Genomic DNA, 19,999 nt, shown 5'->3' with positions numbered 1-19,999 from the left:
CTCCCCTTGTGGGCTTCTACAGGCAACACTCAGAAGAGGGAAAGGGAAGGCGGTTGCTAAGCTAAACAAGAACTGAACTCTCTGCTAATTGGGCTCCAGACTTGAAGTCCCACTGTGGATACAGAGGCTTCCCAGTTGAATTGGTGTAGCTTAAAGAAATAGTAATCAACGTCCCCAGTGTCCTAATCCTACTCTAGATATGGGTCCAATTGGGTGGGTGGGGTGTGGAGAGATGTCAAAGGGTCCCGTGTGAAAGGAGAGCAGAGCTTGGACACTCCTACTGCATAGTATGGGTTACTCTGGAAGCATAGTGACAGAGGTTATCTATCATAGTACTTTGTCTTCCTTGATTCCCAGTGTGGAAAAGCCAAGAATTAGATAGGTGGTGGAGAAAGAAGGAAACTAGCCCTTGAGAGGCAGTGGACCCCAGACAGCATACACATTGTTCCCCCGTGGATGTCCTTTGCAATTAAGCGTTATTCCTTCTCTTACTCAAGAGCTCCATGCAACCTTCCCTATTCATTCCTGTAGTTGTCCCACCCCACTCCCCACATTCTCTTCATCTCAATATACCATTCTTAGAACCCTCACCTCACTTCAAGGCTCATTTCAAATGCCACCTCCCACAAATAAATCTTTCCTGATATATGCAGTTACTAGTGTTCTCCAAATTATTTGTATAGTACCCCATTGTACATTACTCTCCCAACATAAACTGAAAAATTGGATCCTTTGGAGATGGCTGATACTTTGGGTGCTCAGAGTAACACTTTGGGTGAATATCCTTCTAACATGATAGCTCAAAAACCTTCATCCATATGCTTCTCTTTAACAATCACCCAGTAGATTCAATTAGATTTTTAGAATAGGTATTAATTTAAATGGAACACCCAAAACAGCAATTATAAAGCATTTCCCCTGAACATGGGGCACACACTCCCAAAGATACATGGAGAATCCATTCAGGGTAGAGGGAAAAGTAAGTATGAATTGAAAAATGCAAGGATACTGAGGCAAATATGTATGGAGCATATGGAGCAACTCTAGAAAAAAAGGGGCCTGAATGCCCTTTCTTTCTCTGTAGAGACCATATGCAGTTGACTGTTAGGATAGAAGAATCATTCTGCTAAGTTGGGTTTATTTCTCACAGGGTGCAGTATTGCTTCTGGACTGGTCAATCTACTACAGATCATTCCTTACCTTGTCTGGCTCTTGCTGGACTAGACTAGGCAAGTCATTTGGTTGCTGGGCATGAGTTCTGGTGAGCTACTCTAGTCAGATTACTTAGACAACATTCTGCTGCCAATCCAGGCTGAACAAGTTTTTCCAATGAGGTCTTCATTGGGTGCCATCTCTGCTCGTTGGGTTGACCCACTGAGCTCTCTGAGGTCCTTCTTCTATGTTCAATCTCAGTCTTCTACAGTTTCCAGCCTCTGACTCTGGTGGGCATTAACTGTGCTCTTTTCAACCTTAGTGTTACAGTACTCTTTCCTCAAGGGCAATAACCCTTGACCTAGTATTGTCAGAAGCCTCTTCTCTCCAACTCCCTTGGGTCTTTAACTCTGAGGTTCATTATCTCCAGGTAGGAGGTACAAAACAAAATGTTATTTCAGATCCAAAGAAGAGGGGGCCTGGGAGGGAAGGGAATGATCATGTGCCAATGCTTGACTGATTAATTATTTGGAATTCAATACTCATGGTGGGATAGGATTTTCAAGGTATAGGGAATAACTGTGAGCAAAGGCCCAAAGAATAGAAATTATTGGAAGGATTTACAGGACAAAGTTGTTTCTTGGCTCCTAGAAGGGATTAAATGGAGAAGAATTGAAGAGAAGACATCACACTCAAGTATGGAGAGCATTGATAAAGAAAAGGAATTTCTATGTGACTTTCCCCTCTCCCCTGAGGACATTACGATATATTCAGCCATAGTCTCTCTTTCTTGAGCTCTATTACTGCATGACCAACTGCAAAATGGAAATTCTTAAAAAAAGAAAAACATTTTTATTGATGTGTTTTGTTTCTATGTTACAAACATTGATAGATTATTCCCACTTCATGAGGTCTTTTGTAAAAAAATAAGCAAGTAAAAGTAATAATGCAGTGACTTCCTTGAGAGTGCATATAACATTTTACACATGTAGCACTCCCCTAACTTCTCTATTAAAAAAAAATACAGAAATCTACTTTATCTTCCTTCCAATTCCCATACCAAGAACAAATTTGCATAATCAAGCAAAACAAATTTCACTCATCAACATCTGTTAGCAAAAGTATGTATCTCATTCTGCAATCTAAATCCATCAACTCTCATAATGGAGAGAATGTTCTATTGTCAGTCCTCCAAAATCCTCAATGGTCATGGTATAGACACCGTAGTTCTTGTTTCTATGGCAGAGTTACTATTGTATAAAATATTCTCCTGGTTCTGCTCATTTCATTTTTCATTAGCTTCATTAGTTCTAAAAATATTTTTTCTTAACATTGATGTTGCAGTATTAATTATTCTTCTAATAGTGCTTTCTTTATTCTGTGTTAGTTCATATGAGTCTTTCCATGACTTTTTAAAGTCATTCATTTCCTCATTTCTTACAACATATTCACATGCCACAACTTATATTCCTCAATTGATAGTCATTCCTATAATGCCCAGGTTTGTTTGTTCATTTGTTTTTTCACTACAAAAAGAGTAGCTATAAATATTTTTGTATATAAAGGACCTTTTCTCTTTCTTTGATCCCCTTTGGGTAAGGGCCTAGTAGTGGCATATCCGGATCACGGGGTGTGTGTTGTTTGCCGATGTTTTGTATTGTAACAGCAAGGATCCCAGCATACACATGAGGGCCTGCAGTACAGGCTCTTTGATTTACTTTTCTAAAAGAAAAGCAACTTTTGAGGGGCCCACAATCTACTTTAATCAAGCACATATATCATTCACTTAGTTGAGGGGAACAAGTCAGCACCCTGAACTTCAGAGAAAATACGAACAGAAATTACAAGCAGAAATTGCAAACTGAAAGACCAACAGACAGAGCTTCCAACTGTTTGATCATAGATGGTATATACATCATTACCAGAGAGAGAAGCACCAACATTTGGGTTTTCAAAGCCAGGGGACTTCTTAAAATGGCTGCCTACAGTCTCATCTGGCACAGTGAACCTTCTTCCAAAAAATAAGCCCCAAAGCAAAACCTCACCTCAGAGTATATATACTCTTTCCAGGGTTGGAGGGCACAATCCTCAAGTGACCCTGTGCCTCATTAGAAATTAACAAAAGGTGTCTGAGGACTATTAATGAGCAGAGAAAGTCTTTACCTCTTCCTCCCACCCAACATTAACCTTACATTAACCTTACATGTATATAATTGTAAATTATTTTCTAGAATGGTTATACTTGTTTACAGGCCTTCTAACTGGGTATTAGTTGCCCGTTTTCCCAAGCATCTCCAACATTTATCATTTTTGTCATCTTTCCCTTTCTGATGGGTGTGAAATAAAAATCTCAAAATCACTTTAATTTGCATTTTTCTAATTGACAGTGATTTGGAGAATTTTTCATATTGTTGTAGATATTCCGGGCTCCTTCCTTTGAAGTTCCCTTGAGAACTATCTCTTATGTCTTTAGGCCCCTAATAGATTAGAAAGTGGCTTTGTTTCTTGTAAATCCGCATCAATTTTTTATGCATCTTAGAAATGAGAACCTTATCACAGAAGCTTACTGCAAAGACTTCCCTTCCACCCAGTTATCATTTTCCTTTAAATCTTAGCTTTTTGGTATATATGTGTATGAAACCTTTTAAATTTTATGTAATAAAAATTATCTATTGAATCTTCTATGATCCTCTTGATTCCTTGTTGGTCATGAAATGCTCTCCTACCCATAGATCTAGTGCTATTTTCTCAATCTTTCTATAATTAGTTTATGATCTGATCTTTTATATCTAGGCTATGTGCCCATTTGGAGCTTAGTTGAAGGTGAGAAATGCTAGTCTAAACAGCTTCCATATAGCTATCCAATTTCCCTGTCAGATTTCGTTATCTCATTGTTGTTATTATTTTTAATGAAGGTATGTATTGTTTCTATGATCTACGTTTTTGACCAAACCATTCCTAAGAATTAAGTTACTTAATCTCTAGTTGGTTTTTATCACTGTTTCAGTGGCTCTTTATTTAATATAATTTTATTTCATTGTTTTCAGTTTTAAAAAATTTGTTTAATATTTCTGGCTTTTCTGCATTTGTTTGTGAGGTTTTTAATGTCATGAAGAATGATCAGTTTTTATAGAGGTGTTATGCATAGCTAGGATATATGTATAGTCCTTATTTCCATTCAATAATTTATAAAACTCTATCATACCTGATTTTTCTAAAATTCTGTTCAGGTCCCTAGGTTTTTTTATTTATTTTTTATTAAACTTATCTAGAACTGATTGGAACAAATCCAGGTACTTCATTATTATAATATTATTGTCTGTTTCTTTTTACAATTCATTTAGTTTTTTCTTTAATTATTTGAGGCTATGCTATTGGCTACATATATATTATATATTAAAATCAATTTGTTGTCTTTATTATCTTTCAGCAAAATGTACTTTCCTTCTTTGTCTCTTTTAATTAAGTTTATGCTTTTCTGTTGCCTTGTGTGAAAACATAACTACTACCCCTGCTTTTATGTGTGTGTTTAGATCAGGCATAATAGATTTTGCTCCAACTCTTCCTCTTAACTAAATTTGCATCTTTATGTTTCAAGTGTGTTTCTTGCAAACATATTGTTTGACTTTGCTTTCTGTTTTATGGGTGAGTTCATTCCATTTACATTCAAAGTTATGTTAGTCCTCCTTTGATATACATGCTATTTACATCAACCACCAAATCAAAGTCCTAGTACCCACTGTCTACATGACTCTTTCTTCTTCAGTGAATTTGGTAATTGGCTCACAATTTTTCTCCCATTCCCAAGTCCTACCCTAATACTAAGTTGCTTCCACTTGCATATTGACTCTCCCTCAAACACCCAAATACTTAGTTCCTCAATCTACTTACATGTATATTTATATGTATGTTTATGTGTATTATATATGTATGTTTATGTTATAATTATGTTATTCATAAACATAAATTATTATTTATAAATTACATATTATTTATAATATATTATAATTATTATCTATAATATATAATATAATAATTTATGTTTATGTGTGTAAATATATATATATTCATATATATATATAATATTGCTTTTCTGTCTTAAAAAATCTGAACAAGACTAGACTGGGAGCCCAGACAACCACAGGAAGTTTCAGGAAACAGATGTTCCGTTAATGTTTAAGGAAATAGGTTTAGTTTCACATGTTTCCATTGCTGAATTTCTATAAAAATTCTGCAAACTATAAAAGAAATGAATAGACTCAGCTCCACTGCCTCCCCTACCTCCATGCTAAAGGACTTGTTATTAATCTATTTCCCTGTGCCTCCCAACAGTTGGTTAACTCAAGTTATTTGAGGTAAAGTTATTTTACCACTGTCCAAACAATAGGAATCTGCAACATAACCTGCCAAAAACAGAATTCATTACCTCTCCCCCCAAACCTACTTCTCTTAACCAGCTTCACTATTTCTATTGAATTACCTCCAACCTCCTAGTCACCCGGGTTTGAAAACTTTACAGTCATTCTTCGCTTTTCTCTCTTTCACCCCTATATCGAATCATTGTCTGCATCCCATGGACCCTATGTCCTCAATATCACATACTCATTTTCTTCTCTCCACTCATAGTGTCACATCTTTGGACTCTTATCTCTCTCATGGACTACTGAAGTAAACTTGCAATAGGTGTTCCCCTTCTCCATTCCATCTTGTACATAGTTATCAAGCTGATAACCCTAAAGCACAGACCTGAATAAGTAACTCTCCTGCTAAAACCAAACCAAACTAAAAAACTCTAGCACCTCCTTATTGTTTCTAGAATAAAATGCAAACTCCTCTTTTTGGTATTTAAAGCTTTCCATGATCTTACCCCAGGCTAAAAATTTATTACACGTTGTTCACCTTCCCATTCTCTATCATTACCCAAACTGACCACATTATTCAGCTTTGTCCCCCATGCCTAAAATGTATTCCCTCCTCAATTCAGACTTTTAAAATCCCTAGCTCCATTCAAAGCCCAGTTCAATTATCTTATACTTGATACCTTTCCTGATCCCTAGCTTCTAGTTCCTTGTCCAAAATTACTATACATGCATATATATGTGTATGCGTATATATGAAATGTACGTATGTATAGGTATGCATACATGTAGATGTACATATGTATATCACACACACATATAAACACACACACATTTTTATTCTTTTTCTCCTTATAGAATATATTATTTTTTTAAGGTAAGCACTCTTTCATTTGTATCCTCAGCAAGCAGAATATAGTATCTGCTTAAAATATATGTTGGTAGATTGATTGTATTGCTTTAAATCCCCTTTTCTTCAGAATCTACTTTTCTCACTCCCCCCATTTACAAGTCATAATATTTTCTCTAAACTATTGCTTCCAGGCCATTGCTTTATCATTCCATCACTGACCTTTCCTTTTCTGAAGTCCAAACAATCCTTTTATGACTCATTTTTCCCCTATCTTCTTATTGCAGACATCTTTCACACTCCAGTTCACTCTCACTGCATTTAAAACATTATTGTTCAGTCATGTCAAACTCTTTGTGACCCCATTTGGGGTTTTCTTGGCAAAGATACTGGAGTGGTTTGCCATTTCCTTCTCTAGCTCATTCTACAGGTGAGGAAATTGAGTCAAACAGGGTTAAGTGACTTACCCAGGGTCACACAACTTACAGCTAGGACATATATGGGGCCAGATTTGAATTCAGAAAAGTGGGCCTTCCTGATTCCAAGCCCAGTGTGCTATCCACTGAGCCATCTAGCTGCCCTGCTCCCCCCCAAATATGATATTAGGTTCTACCTAAATGCAGAATTGCTCCAGAATTGCAGAAATTCCAAAACAACATGTAATATACTTCAACACAGCCTTGCACCATGCTATATGGCATGTAATAAATCTATCAAAAAAGAAAGATTAACAAACTTAATAATTCTTATCTTGGTAGCAGGATCGAGTTTGCTCGTGGAGCCTAGTTGGAGCATCAAAAGCACCCTGGTAGAGAGATAAGGTAGTATGTGCCATGCAGATGAGGCAGCCACCATCACCTTGACCACCATTTCCCCTCAGACTTCAATGGAATCAACTGAGGACTCTGAACCTGAGACCATGGGGAATGTCAATGGTCCTAGTCCAGTGCCCTCAACTACAATTCTGGAAAGCAACCTCAGGGGAGATGTAGCTTGGCCAACTGCTCCTGTAAGTGCTATAGCCCTCCCTTGACTCATGTGGCCTCACAAATTATCCAGTATCATTACACCTGTTTTCTCCCAAGATATCCAACAATGATCATTTTCCTTTTTGCTTGTCATTTTTACCAGTCTTAGGGTTATGAAGTGGAATATCAGTGTTGTTTTGATTAGTATTCCTCTAATTATTAGTGATTTGGACATTTTTCATACATTTGTTGATAGTTTAGATGGTGTTTTTTTTTCTTTGAAAAGCTCTTATATCCTTTGACCATTTATCTATTACGAAATGGTTCTTATTTTTGTATCCTGTTCTTTTTCCTCCTCAGAACTTCCCAGTACAGTTTCTTCTTCCACATGCCCATAGTGGGAGCATTCTACAGCTATACCACTATCAGTGAGGTTCTTGATTTTTGCCTTAATGCAAACTCATTTCACTACTTTAGGCTTCACAGATATGAAATATCAGATCATTTCGTGGTCATGGTGCTGGCTGGGACTACTCCTGTCATCTGAGGAGGAGCTTAGCTAAGTTTTCGGGTTTTTCATCAGTAAGGCAGCCACTGATGTTTTTTCCTTTTGTGGGCAGGGCCATGGTAAACCATGGAATGTGTAAAGTTTGCAAGACATTTTTGTAGAGGATCGGAGGAACACATGCTGAAAAAAAGCACTGAATTTTAAAACTGTCTATCTCTCTATCATGTTCTCTGTCTCTTTCTCTCTTTCACACACACACACACACACACACACACACACACACATACACACACACACACCCTTTCCTCAGCAAGCTGGCACAGTGGATTGGGAGAACCTGAGTTCAAATCCATGTTCAAACATTAACTAGCTCTGTGACCCTGGGCAAGTTACTTCACCTTTGTTTGCCTTGGTTTCCTCAACTATTAAACAAGGTTATTAATAGCACCTACCTCCCAAGACCATTTTGAGCATCAAACAAGATATAGTTGTAAAGATCTTAGCACCTGGCACATAATAGATAACTAATAAATCCTAGTTTCCATATTTGTAGAAACAGACTTGGCCAAGGGAATGGTCAAGGTACTCAGTACATTACCAGGGTGATGGGGAAGAGTTAAGGTCTGTAGAATGTGATGGCAAGAGCATTTGATATAGACACAAAGACACATTTGAATTCTCCTTATTTTCTCAAAAAGAAAAGATTCAGATAAATTATCAGGGATTAACCAATACCCCTTCACATGTCTTTTGTCTTGTAGTGAAAAGCTCTGCCCACAGTGCTCTGAGATCTCCCCTTACTGATATTAATCTACCTACTCTAATACACACTGTGTAGAAGGTCCTGGAAAACAAAACAAAAGATCTGAAAATCATGCACACATTTGGATGATTGTATCAGGGGAAGAGGATCAAGGTAAAGGTTTTAGCTAGACCACCACAATTTCCTTTCACTCCTTCAGGGCTCTCGTGACAAAATTCACCACTTATCCCAACTATTGACTTCCTGTGACTCTACGGTAACCCATAGCCAAGGTGACTTCCTCTATGTTTTTACCACTAGAACCATCACTCTGACTACTTCCTGATCTCCCTCAATGCCCTCTCCAACACAGAATTATAATCAATAGCTTCCCATCCCAGCTACCCCACACATCAGCATTGAAGGAAGGCAAAAATTTTATTTATTTTTAAAGGAAAGAATGGCATCTACAAACTTAGGCTTTAAGTCCTAGCAAAATTCCAGAAAACATGGTTAATAGAGTGGTTAGTGAATACGTAGAAAAATGGAAGTGGTTATCTCAAAGAATCAGTATGACTGCATTAAGAACTCTATTAGCCTCATTTCTTCCTCTTCTTCTTTTTCCTCCTCTTCCTTCTTTTTCTCCTTCTTCTCCTTCTCCTCCTCCTTATACTTTTTCTCCTCCTCCTCCTCCTCCTTCTTCTTCTTTTACAGTTACTAGACTTTTAAATTAGAAGATTCACCTGGATTTTAGCAAAGCATCTGATAATTCGTTATTTTATTTTTGTGGATCAGATAGAAAGATGAAAATTAAATATCAGCATGGTTAGATGGATTTGGAACCATATATGTGTATGGTTCCACCCACACACATACATAAAAGAATGACTGTATCCAAAGTTGTTGTTCAATTGTTTCAGTTATGTCCTACTCTTCATTTTTTTGTGTGTGACCCCATTTGGGGTTTTCTTGGTGAAGATACTGGAATGGTTTGCCATTTACTTCTCCAGCTCATTTTACAGAAGAGGAAATGAAGGAAAACAGGGTTAAATGACTTGCCCAAGATTCCACAACTAATAAGTGTCTTAGGGCACATTTGAACCAGACCCAATGCTCTTTCCACTGTACCACCTACTTAGTGATTTGGTACAGTTAGATCTAAATGGCTTTAGCATTGCTTTCTATCTTTGAAGGCCTATTTACCACATCCAGGCATCTGCTCTGGGCAAAGTAAGAGCAAAGAAGTGAACTGTCCCATGTGAATAGCAGTGTCTCATTCTCCCTGACACCCTGACCTTTAACCATACAGTTTATATACTATATTCATATGTGGGGGGAGAGAAAAAGAGAGAGAGAGACATATATACATACATACATATAGATAGATAGATAGATAGATAGATAGATAGATAGATAGATAGATGATAGATAGATAGATTGGTAGATAATCAATCAGAAGAGCCTGAATCTAACAGTCTCTTTCTTCTCTGAAATAAACTCAGAGAATACCTCTTCTTATGTCAACAAGGTCACATGGGGCTGACTTTGCATTTCTTATGAGATACTTCACCCAAGATACTATCTTGAATGTTAGGACTTTTTCCATATCTTAATATTTTTTGGACATATACTATGTTATGACATATTAATGACAGAGAAAACACAGATGTCCTGAGTTGTAATTTCAATCAACATTGTCAACTCTTATCTTATTGTATTTACAACCTATCCAATTAAGAAATTCTTTTCTCATGCTATAATTAATCACCCATGGAGACCATAAATCTGAAGAACACAGATAACCTTGGATAGTCCTAAAACGTATTTAAGCCTGGTCATTCTTGTATTAGTTAGTCAGAAGTTTTTCTGGCTCCATGATAATGTTACTGCTGACTTTAAGGGAATAAACACTATGCATTCAGCCTGTTTTAACTAAACTTTCAGGTAGACAATATATTCATTCATTTGTTTGTTCATTTATTTATTTATCTGTTTATTTATGTTGTCACACTGTTTATATACTGCATATATTTTCATACATACATATACACACATATGCATTCATACTTTTTCTTTGGACCACTTGGACTAAATCTGTGGTTGCACTGGTGTAGGGAAGAACTTTCTCTACCTATCTGCTGTCCTTAATATTCAAGAACTGACTTCATCTGGTAGCATTGCTACATATGCGAGAGCTTTCTAGCCTTTCTCATACAGTACTGATAGCACATCGTGGGACATTATCTTACATTGCTCTGGATGAGACTACCAGAAAAAACTGGTCTGTTGACATGATTACCTCTGATTTTATCAGAAAAATAAGATGTAGGCAAAGTAGTTGGAGAATTTCCTTCAGAAGACACTAATGTCACATTCAGTATGTAGAGATCTATTTTTCAAGTGTTCTTCAGGAAATCCTTAAGTCACTCATCTCTTAGCTGTGGGAACTTTGACTTCAACATCCAGAGCGAATGGGAAAACACAGTTCAGAGACAATAAGTCACTGCCTGACTGTAAAATCTGCCACCATGGCCCTCCCCCCACCCCCCAGCTCTACTCCAAGTAGCTTTGGTGTTTATGTTTTCTAATGACTGTTCCATCTTTAAGCTGCTGTTTGTGTTCATTTTGAAAATCAAGGGGTTAAAAGAGATTTAGATGTAGTGGTGGTTCAGCGTGGTGCTGATATTTACCACCTGCACTCTAAGACACTGCGCTTGAAATTTCAGGGTCCTGTTTGGGCAGTTTAATTGCAAATCAGGCTGCTTTCAGCTCCAAGGAAGGGCTACAGTTTACTTTCTCTTCTCTGCCTCCAAGGTCAGTTAGGCCCTTGAATCAATGAGGGCTTCACTTTTCTCACTAACCTTTTAAATGGCAATACTTCTACTCCCTGATTAGTACAGGCAATGGAAGAAAACACGAATTTTTAATAAAATCCTGTTACATTATACATCCAGTGGGAATTTATTTAGGTGTGATGTGGCTTGGCCAGTTCTCAATCTGGGGTAAATTTTCAGTTTGTACAAGTATGGCTCTACAGTTCCATAGCTTTACATTTCATTGCTTGCAAGAGTTTGTCATTGGATTAAAAAGAAAACCAGAAACGTGAGATGAAAACTTCACAATAAGGATGATGCAACTGCTGCAGGTGTGGAAATAGCAAATCCCAGTTCACCTGTAAATAAAACTATGTACTATTCAGTTAGCTCTTCTGTAATTGGTTGACTATTCTTCTAAATGCAGGCTTTTATTAGTAAAACTTACTGGTAAAATATTTTCCTAAATAAGTAACTATCACACTGCCTAAAAAGCAAATATACTTTAATTTTGTTCAGGTTGTTTCACCATTGTCTGGGGAATGGTTGAAAAAAACTGTTGCATATGAATTCAATGAAGTATTTTGTGCTATAAAAAAATGAGGAAATAGATCATTTCAAATAGATCGGAAAACTTGTATGGACTGATGCAGATTAAATGAGCAGAAGCAGAAGAACAATTTATATTATAACATCAATATCATAAAAATGAACAATTTTGAAAGACTGAAGATCAGGTCAGTGATCAACTATGATTTCAGAGGACTGATAAAGTCGAACACTATTCACCTAATGACAGTGGGGTGATAAACTAATATGCAGAACAAAGAATGAGCTTTTGGATGTGAACAGTGTGGGGATTTGTTTTGTTTGGCTGTGCTTGTATGATACATAAGAATCCCTGTGATCCTCCACCCCTTTCTGTTTTTTACTTTTCTTTCTTTCTTCCCTTTCTTTCTTTCTCTGTTCCCACCCTCTCCCTTTCTTTCTTTTCTTTTCTTTCTTTCTTTCTCTGTTCCCACCCTCTCCCTTTCTTTCTTTTTCTTTCTTTCTTTCTTTCTCTCTCTTTTTCTTCCTTCCTTCCTTCCTCCTTCCCTCCCTTGCTTCCTTCCTTTCTTTTTTTCTTTCTCTCCTCCTTCCTTCCTCTCTTTCATGGGTGGGAAAGGGGGAGGGAGAAAAAAATGAATGTTGATAACTGAAAAAATAAAATTATAAATTTCTTTTAAAATTGCACATTGTTTTCTTTGTCTGAATTGTCTTCCCTTATCCTCTTCACTTATTGTATTCCTCTAAATCATTTAAAACAATGTTCTCTAATTTTTTTTATTTTTCACCCCATCAGTAAAAAATATTTGTGCATTCACCAACAATTTATGTGTATTTGCTTATTCATAAATTATATTTTATACTGTTGTGCTAATATATAAATGAAATAAAATAAAAGTGTACATTCAGAAAGGATGAGATAGAGAAAATAGACATTACAAATTTTATTTCATTTTTAATTTTTTATCTGTAAAATGAAAGATTGTTTTTCTTTCATTAAAATACCTTTAAAATTTCTTAAATAAAATTATGGCTAGAGATATTTAATTGAATGTGTTCTATATTTAAAAAAATCTGTTGTATATCCTGGGAGTAAGGAGGACTTGTAAGTAATAATTGCGTATTAGTAATTAATAGTTCAGTTGATCTGATCAATAGTTATCCAGTGCAGGTGAATTTCTTTATTTTTAAAGATACTTTTAAAATAGAATGTGATATAATCAATAATCAAATAATAGATAACTGTCAGTGAACTTTTTTGGGAAGAGTATCCCCACACATAAGGCAAAAATAACAAGTAAAAGTGAGTTGTCTCTTGTCTCTGATTTCAATTTAAAAAAAAATCAAATCCATTCCTCTTTCTGATTCTGTTTGGTGGCTGGTAGTGTTGTTCAGTCATTTCAGTCATATCCAACTCTTTGTGACCTCATTTGGGGTTTACTTGGCAAAGATACTGAGGATTTACCATTGCCATTACAGCTCATTTTACAGATGAGGAATTTAGACAAATAGATTAAATGTCTGAGATCATATTTGAACATGAAAGAGTAAGTCTTCCTGATTCCAAGCCCAGTGCTCTATCTACTGCACCATCTACCTACCCTGGAGGACTTACCGTGCCCGACTCCAAACTAAATTAGAGTTGGTACTTTTAATTCAGTGGTTAGTGCCCAGGACTGTAGAGCATTGCTCTCCAATTGTATCTGTCACATCCACTAGGTGATCTGGAAGGCACGCTGAGGGGAGAGGGAATGTTCCCAAAGGCACCTGTGGCAGGTGATGGTAAGGTTATAATTTCCTTACTGCCCTGAAGAGTCAATATCACCTTCAAAAGCAGGGTACTAGAGAGTGAGGAATTTAGGATATCTCCAGAATTACAAACCTGGATGACTGGAGGAATGGTGGTATTCCAGACAGAAAAAGAGGAGTTCAGGAGAGAAAATAATGTTTTCTCTTTTAGATATATTAAGTTTGAGATCTTGATGGGATATTCAGTTCAAATTGCCCAATAATCAATTGATGATGCAAGATTGGTGTTCAGGATTTATATGTACATCTGGGAGTCATCTGTGGGTTCAGTAAGACACCGAAGTTATAGAGAGAGGTAAGATGAGGACTTAGTACCAAGCTTTAGGGAATCTACAGTCAGGTTGTGTGAATGATGATTGAGAAGGAGAGAATGAGGAATAGTCAGACTGATAGGCTGAGAACCAAGAAAGAGCAGTGTTTTGAAAACTCAGAAAGAAGAGAGTATCCAAGGTAAAAGAGTGATAAATAGTGTCATGTGGTGCAAAGGTCTAGAAGGCAGGTATCTGAGAAAAAGACCATCAGATTTATCAATTGAGAAAATAATGATGACTTTGAAAAGGAAAATTTCAAATGAAGGATGAGGTTGGAAGCCAAAATACAAAAGGCTAAAAAAAATGAGTGGAAGTGCCAGAAGTCAAGTCACTGAGTGTAGACAATTTTTCTAGGAGTTTGCCTAATAAAATGAGAAAAGTAGAAGTGATTCTTGAGGAACTGATGGAGAATTATTATTTTTCTATTAGTAACCAATTATTAAATAGGATTGAGGTGTTTTTTTTTTCTTTCTATTTCTTCATTCAGTGACTAGTCCTTGTAGGTCACTAGGTCTCTGAAGGACAAGACTGATGATGAGATTGACCTAATCCTTTGGAAATTCAATCTTGGGTGGGACCCTACCCAACTATGAGAGTTTATTTCTCATTAAAGTGTAAATAGAATCTAATATACATGAATTCTAGCCCTAAAAACAGTAGGCACACACACCCATGAATCACCACCCCCACCCCACACCCATTGTTCAACTCGAGTGGTCTGAGTCAAGATGGAATCTTTTGTCCAGATAGGTGGAGGCAGTTGAATTTCATGATCAAGTCATATTCTCAGTTGGAGAAACTGAAGGTTTTCAGTCCACCTCCTCATCCACTTCTTTATTAGTTGTTCACCAATCAGGGTTGATCTCTGCCTGTCAAGGGCATTCACTTTTCCAAAGATACTTAAGCATTTGATAATCTCCATGTTTCTGTCTTTGGTTAGAGAAAGACTACTGATCATCAATTTATTGCTTTTTTGCTATCCTGATTTAATAAATTGATTATTAATTACCCATAAACTCTGTCTCTTGGGTTTTTCATTCATCTCAGTTAGGTCAACTGAAAGTTTTTAAGGATGAACACTTAAGAGTGTTCATAAGTAGGAGTGAAAGAAGCAATAGATTGGGAAAAAAGTGAAAATTAGACAGTTAGAAGGATGGTTGTGGGGCTAATCTGCATCTGCAGGATGTGATAGGATAGGATAGATACTGTTACTGTTGTAACAATAATGTAATACATTACTGTTGCATTTTCTAATTTTCACATGTTCATCTTTTTTCCCCAATAAAAATCTCAAGTTCTTTGTGTCCAAAGATCACATTCCATGTACGTAAAACACTTTCAACTGATATCAGTTCTTGTTATTTCTATTATTATATCAGTCTCACTTTATTCAATAATTATTAGTATCTCATTCTTATTTTTTTCAATGAGATTCAACTGGAAACAGCCCTAGGATAAATCACTACCTTGCTATTACTGATTTATATTAAATACCCTACAGTCTATTTCATAGGCAGAAATTAACTGAGATAATATATGTAAAGGACTTTGCAAACCAAAAGCGTTAAATAAATGTATTATCATTATTATTATTGAGTTAAAACATTAGGATACAAGCTGTAGACAAACTGAAAACATCCTTGGTACCACTCCAATAACAGACAGATCAACAGGAATGATGTGCACCTCACCCTGTGCCCACATGACTCTAACCTCCTCTGCTATCGTCCCTGGCTCTATTCGCCCCACGTGTCCAATCTGATGTTAAGTCTTACTGTTTCTCCTTTTCTCATCATCACCTCCCATTTGGATTATTGCAATAGCCTTCTGGTGGGTTTCCCTACTCCTTGTCTCTCTGCAATCCAATTGTAGGAAACAAAGGACAAATTTCCATTTCCACAAAGGTCAAAACTTTCAGAGGGGAAAGTTAATCATAATTGTGACCTAACAGATGTCAGGTAAAAATGGTGAGAAACTTGTGCGCAGGTTTGACAAGCCAGCTGAGCTTATTAATGACATACAGTGGGCATGTCAAAAGATTGTCACACTAAAGAGAATGGATCCATTCATCCCCTGATGGGAGGATCTGTCCTGCATGAACTTTACAAAAATGCCCTCACTTCCAGATCTCTCTCTCTCTCTCTCTCTCTCTCTCTCTCTCTCTCTCTCTCTCTCTCTCTGTCTCTGTCTCTTTGTCTCTCTCTGTCTTTCTCTCTTTGTCTATCTGTCTCTGTCTCTCTCTCTCTCTCTCTGTCTCACTCTCTCTCTGTCTCCGTCTCTCTCTGTCTCTCCCTTTCTGAAGAAGGGTGGAGTTCACCTTGGCCAAGGCATTCAATTCCTCTGAACTCTAATAAATTTCCTTGATATCTTTCTGTGTGTCAAGCACATCTCCAACATAATTCATTCTCCACTCAGATGCTAAAATGATTTTCCCGTGTCTGAACATGTAACTATTTTTCCTCCCTGATCTCACTTAAATTTCGGTGGCTTCTTATTACCCCAAGTATCAGATAGAAAATCTTGCACTTGCTTTTTAAAGACATTGGTAACCTGGCCCCTTCCTACCTTCCCTGTTTTCTTATATATTATTTTCTTTTAATTGCTGTTTCTCACACCAAGTCCTCCATCTGCTGACTCCATGCCTTTTCTAACTGGTCCACAGGTCTCTCCCTCCTTATTTGTCTGACTTCCTTTAAGACTGAGCTCACATCTCACCTTATATAGGGACCTATTCTAGTTCTCCCCAGTTAGTTCCTTCTGATATTACCTCCTATTAACACTCTATAATCTTGTATGTGCATAATGATTTTCATGTTATCTCCCTGATTAAATTGGAACTCTGAGGGGAGGGATCATGTTTTTGCTTTTCTTTGTGTCTAGGGTTAGCATAGTGCCTACCAACTTAGTAAGAGTTTACTGAATGCTTACAGACTGGCTGTATTTTGTTATTATTATTATTACCACATATACAAAATTATTACAGCATAAGTTATTAATGTTATTGTCGTTATGGTACCTACAGTGCCCAAGTAAAGTGGGAGGAATGAAAAGATGGAAAGTAATTATGTGTTCATTGGTCAGGGACCTCATGAAATATTTGGTATGGTCAATTTAGCTCATTAAAGTTATTCTGATCCTTTGTAAAAATTCTTCCAAACATTTTAAGGCAGATCTCATAGAAAAGGACAAAGAATGCCTTTTTCCTTGCCATGCAGACAGATTACTTCTACCTCAAATATATCCTGAACTACATCTGTGAAGCAAAATTTGAAAATACCAATTGTTTTAAATTCTGGTTTTGATTTCATTTTGGTTATATTGTGGGGATTTTTTTTTTAGCTATAAAAAAGGAAAAAAAAAGAACTAGTTGATACCAAAAGAAAGTAAAACTAGTCAATTCACCTATGGAAATTATGTATGAGTTCAAGAAAACTTTTTTCATGTTTCCTTTGTATTGCCCCCCAAAGAGGGGTGGGTCTTTGTCTCTGGAGGACAATTATTTTTTTTTAACTGTCTGAATGTTTAGGATGTTGCTTCCTGTGTGAATTGCAAACTCTGGTTTCAGTAGCTATATTTATTTGAGTTAGACATAATTCTGAACAATCTGAACTTTCTAATGGCATTCTTTTACAAGATTTATTCTAACTTGTTCCTTCTTGGGGAAATCTTCAAAGAAAAACTTTTATAATTAAAGAAGTATGGTTAAGTAAAAACAAACAAGGTGACTCAGTGGTTAGATTACTGGACCTATATTCAGGAAATAACTGTGCCTCATGCTAACTAGCTTAGTGACTTAACCAAGGCAAGTGACTTAAGCTCTGTCTCAGTTTTCTCATCTGTACAGTGGTATAGATAATAAAAGTACCTCCCTCCCAGGTTGTGAGGATGAAATATGATGCTTGCAAAGTGCTTTGTAAAACTTAAAGCACTAAATTAATGTTAGCTATTATGATGATAATAAGAAAATTATGATAGTATGAACCATGTCCTGCTGCCAGGTCAGTGTGGACAAGCTTGACTTTGGGTTTGATAGACCAGTACCAAGTGTTTTCCTATGATGATATAGGCAACCTGGATTACTTAACTCTCCAGGTAAAAGAGTATGGACATTTTCTTCACTCTGATAGAATAATTTTGAATTACTTTTCAAACTGGTTAGACCACCCCACCATTTCACTGACAATATAGCAGGATGCTTGCCTTTCCAAAGTCTTTCCCAGCATTAATAGTTCCCATATTTTCTCATATTTATGTTATCTTTATCTCCTTGGGGTTTTTTTTCCTATTTTTTTCTTCAGAGTAGTAACGATGGTAAAACTGGGAAGAAGCTCTTTTTGATATTATCAAATTCAAAATCCTCATTTTATATAAAAAGAATTAAGGCCAAGACAGGCTAAACTACAGCAAGAATTGGAATACCATTCCTCTATTGACAGAGTTAGTCTTCTTTCCATTCCATTGCAAAGAATCAGATAATATAGATAACAATTTTTTTATAATTTATAATTTGTTCTCAAGTCAAAGAGGGCAAGCCTATCTTTATCACATTTCCTTTCAATGTTCCATTGACATCCTTTATCCTGTTCTTTCCTTGCTGTTTTTTTCAATGAGTTCTTATACATAGTAATTATCACTTACATGCTTAGTGAAGCATTTGTAAAATAGCTGCAACTTCGACTTTGGAAAAAAATTAGGTTTTTATAACATGACAAGTCTTTATAACCATTTTGTTTGTATTTCAATCTATTATGCAAAGACAAGCATCACTAAATTTGGAAAGGTTCATAATCAGGCTGATTTTCTGAGGGGGCCTCAACAACTCTAAAAGCATCTCTACCAAGTTACCAGGAAGTCAAGACCTGCATTGGTAAGGAGAACTCCCATACTCACAAAAATGACAATTATTAGAAATAATCAATAACACAAACTTTCAAATTAAAAAACAAAAAAGTAAAACAATTCAAAAATCAAATCAAACCTCAAACTTCAAATTGTTTGGCATTCCTTTTTAAAAGTATCTAGTAAATTTCAAAAGCTACTTTAATTATCCAATGAGCCTGGAACCTCATTGTTGTGGGTATTTCTTCCATCATGAATAGCACAACTTACTCAGAATAATTAGTTTTAAAGTTGTATTTTCTATTGGTGAAAGGTATAATAACTAGATCTTAAGATCAGTTGCTTCTAAACCACTGTAAAAGTACATACATTAAATCCTTGCAACCTCCAAATTTTGACGTCCTAGGGCAACGTTATAACTACCCCACCCTAGTTATGTCTCTAGCTATTCTATATCAATGTAAATGAAATATAAAATTATAAGACCAAAGTAGCATTTGTGGAAGTCTCTTTTTTCTCCTACCACTCCTCTCTTCCCAAAATGATGATTTTTTTTTTACTAGAAGACAAAATTTTGTTATTACAAATTGATATCTATTAGAATTCAGAAGTCAAAAGTATATTTATGATGATGGATGGGCATGAAACAAATCTACCAGTAAAATATATATTGTAATTTTGATTCAGTTTCAAATAAATTCAAGTAGCAACTCATATTCAGAACTATGGCCAAAGGGGGAGGAAAAATCTTATAAACACTATTCTGTATTTTAAAATCCATAATTAGTTGTGATTTCCAAGAGAGGAGAAGACTTTTGAAAATTAAATTCTAAAATAACACCATGATGAAAAAGCATTAAAGTAGGAATCAGGAAATCTTGATTCTGGCCCACTAATTAATTAATCACTGAACAACTATGTGACCTTTGACTAATGACTTTCCCTCTCTGCGTCTTAATTTATACTTCTTTAAAATTAGGGACCCAATGACTACTAAGTTCTCTTTCAGCTCCAAAATTATATGTTTTGAGTTTGTGTAGGAAATCGATTATTTATCCTGCCATTATTATTATTTATTATACAGGGTCTTTAAAAAATTAGTC

This window comes from Notamacropus eugenii, chromosome 7 (assembly GCF_028372415.1).
Source record: "Notamacropus eugenii isolate mMacEug1 chromosome 7, mMacEug1.pri_v2, whole genome shotgun sequence".
In the NCBI taxonomy this organism is placed as follows: domain Eukaryota; kingdom Metazoa; phylum Chordata; class Mammalia; order Diprotodontia; family Macropodidae; genus Notamacropus; species Notamacropus eugenii.
The sequence above is the reverse complement of the archived record's forward strand: the minus strand, read 5'-3'. Positions refer to the sequence as shown.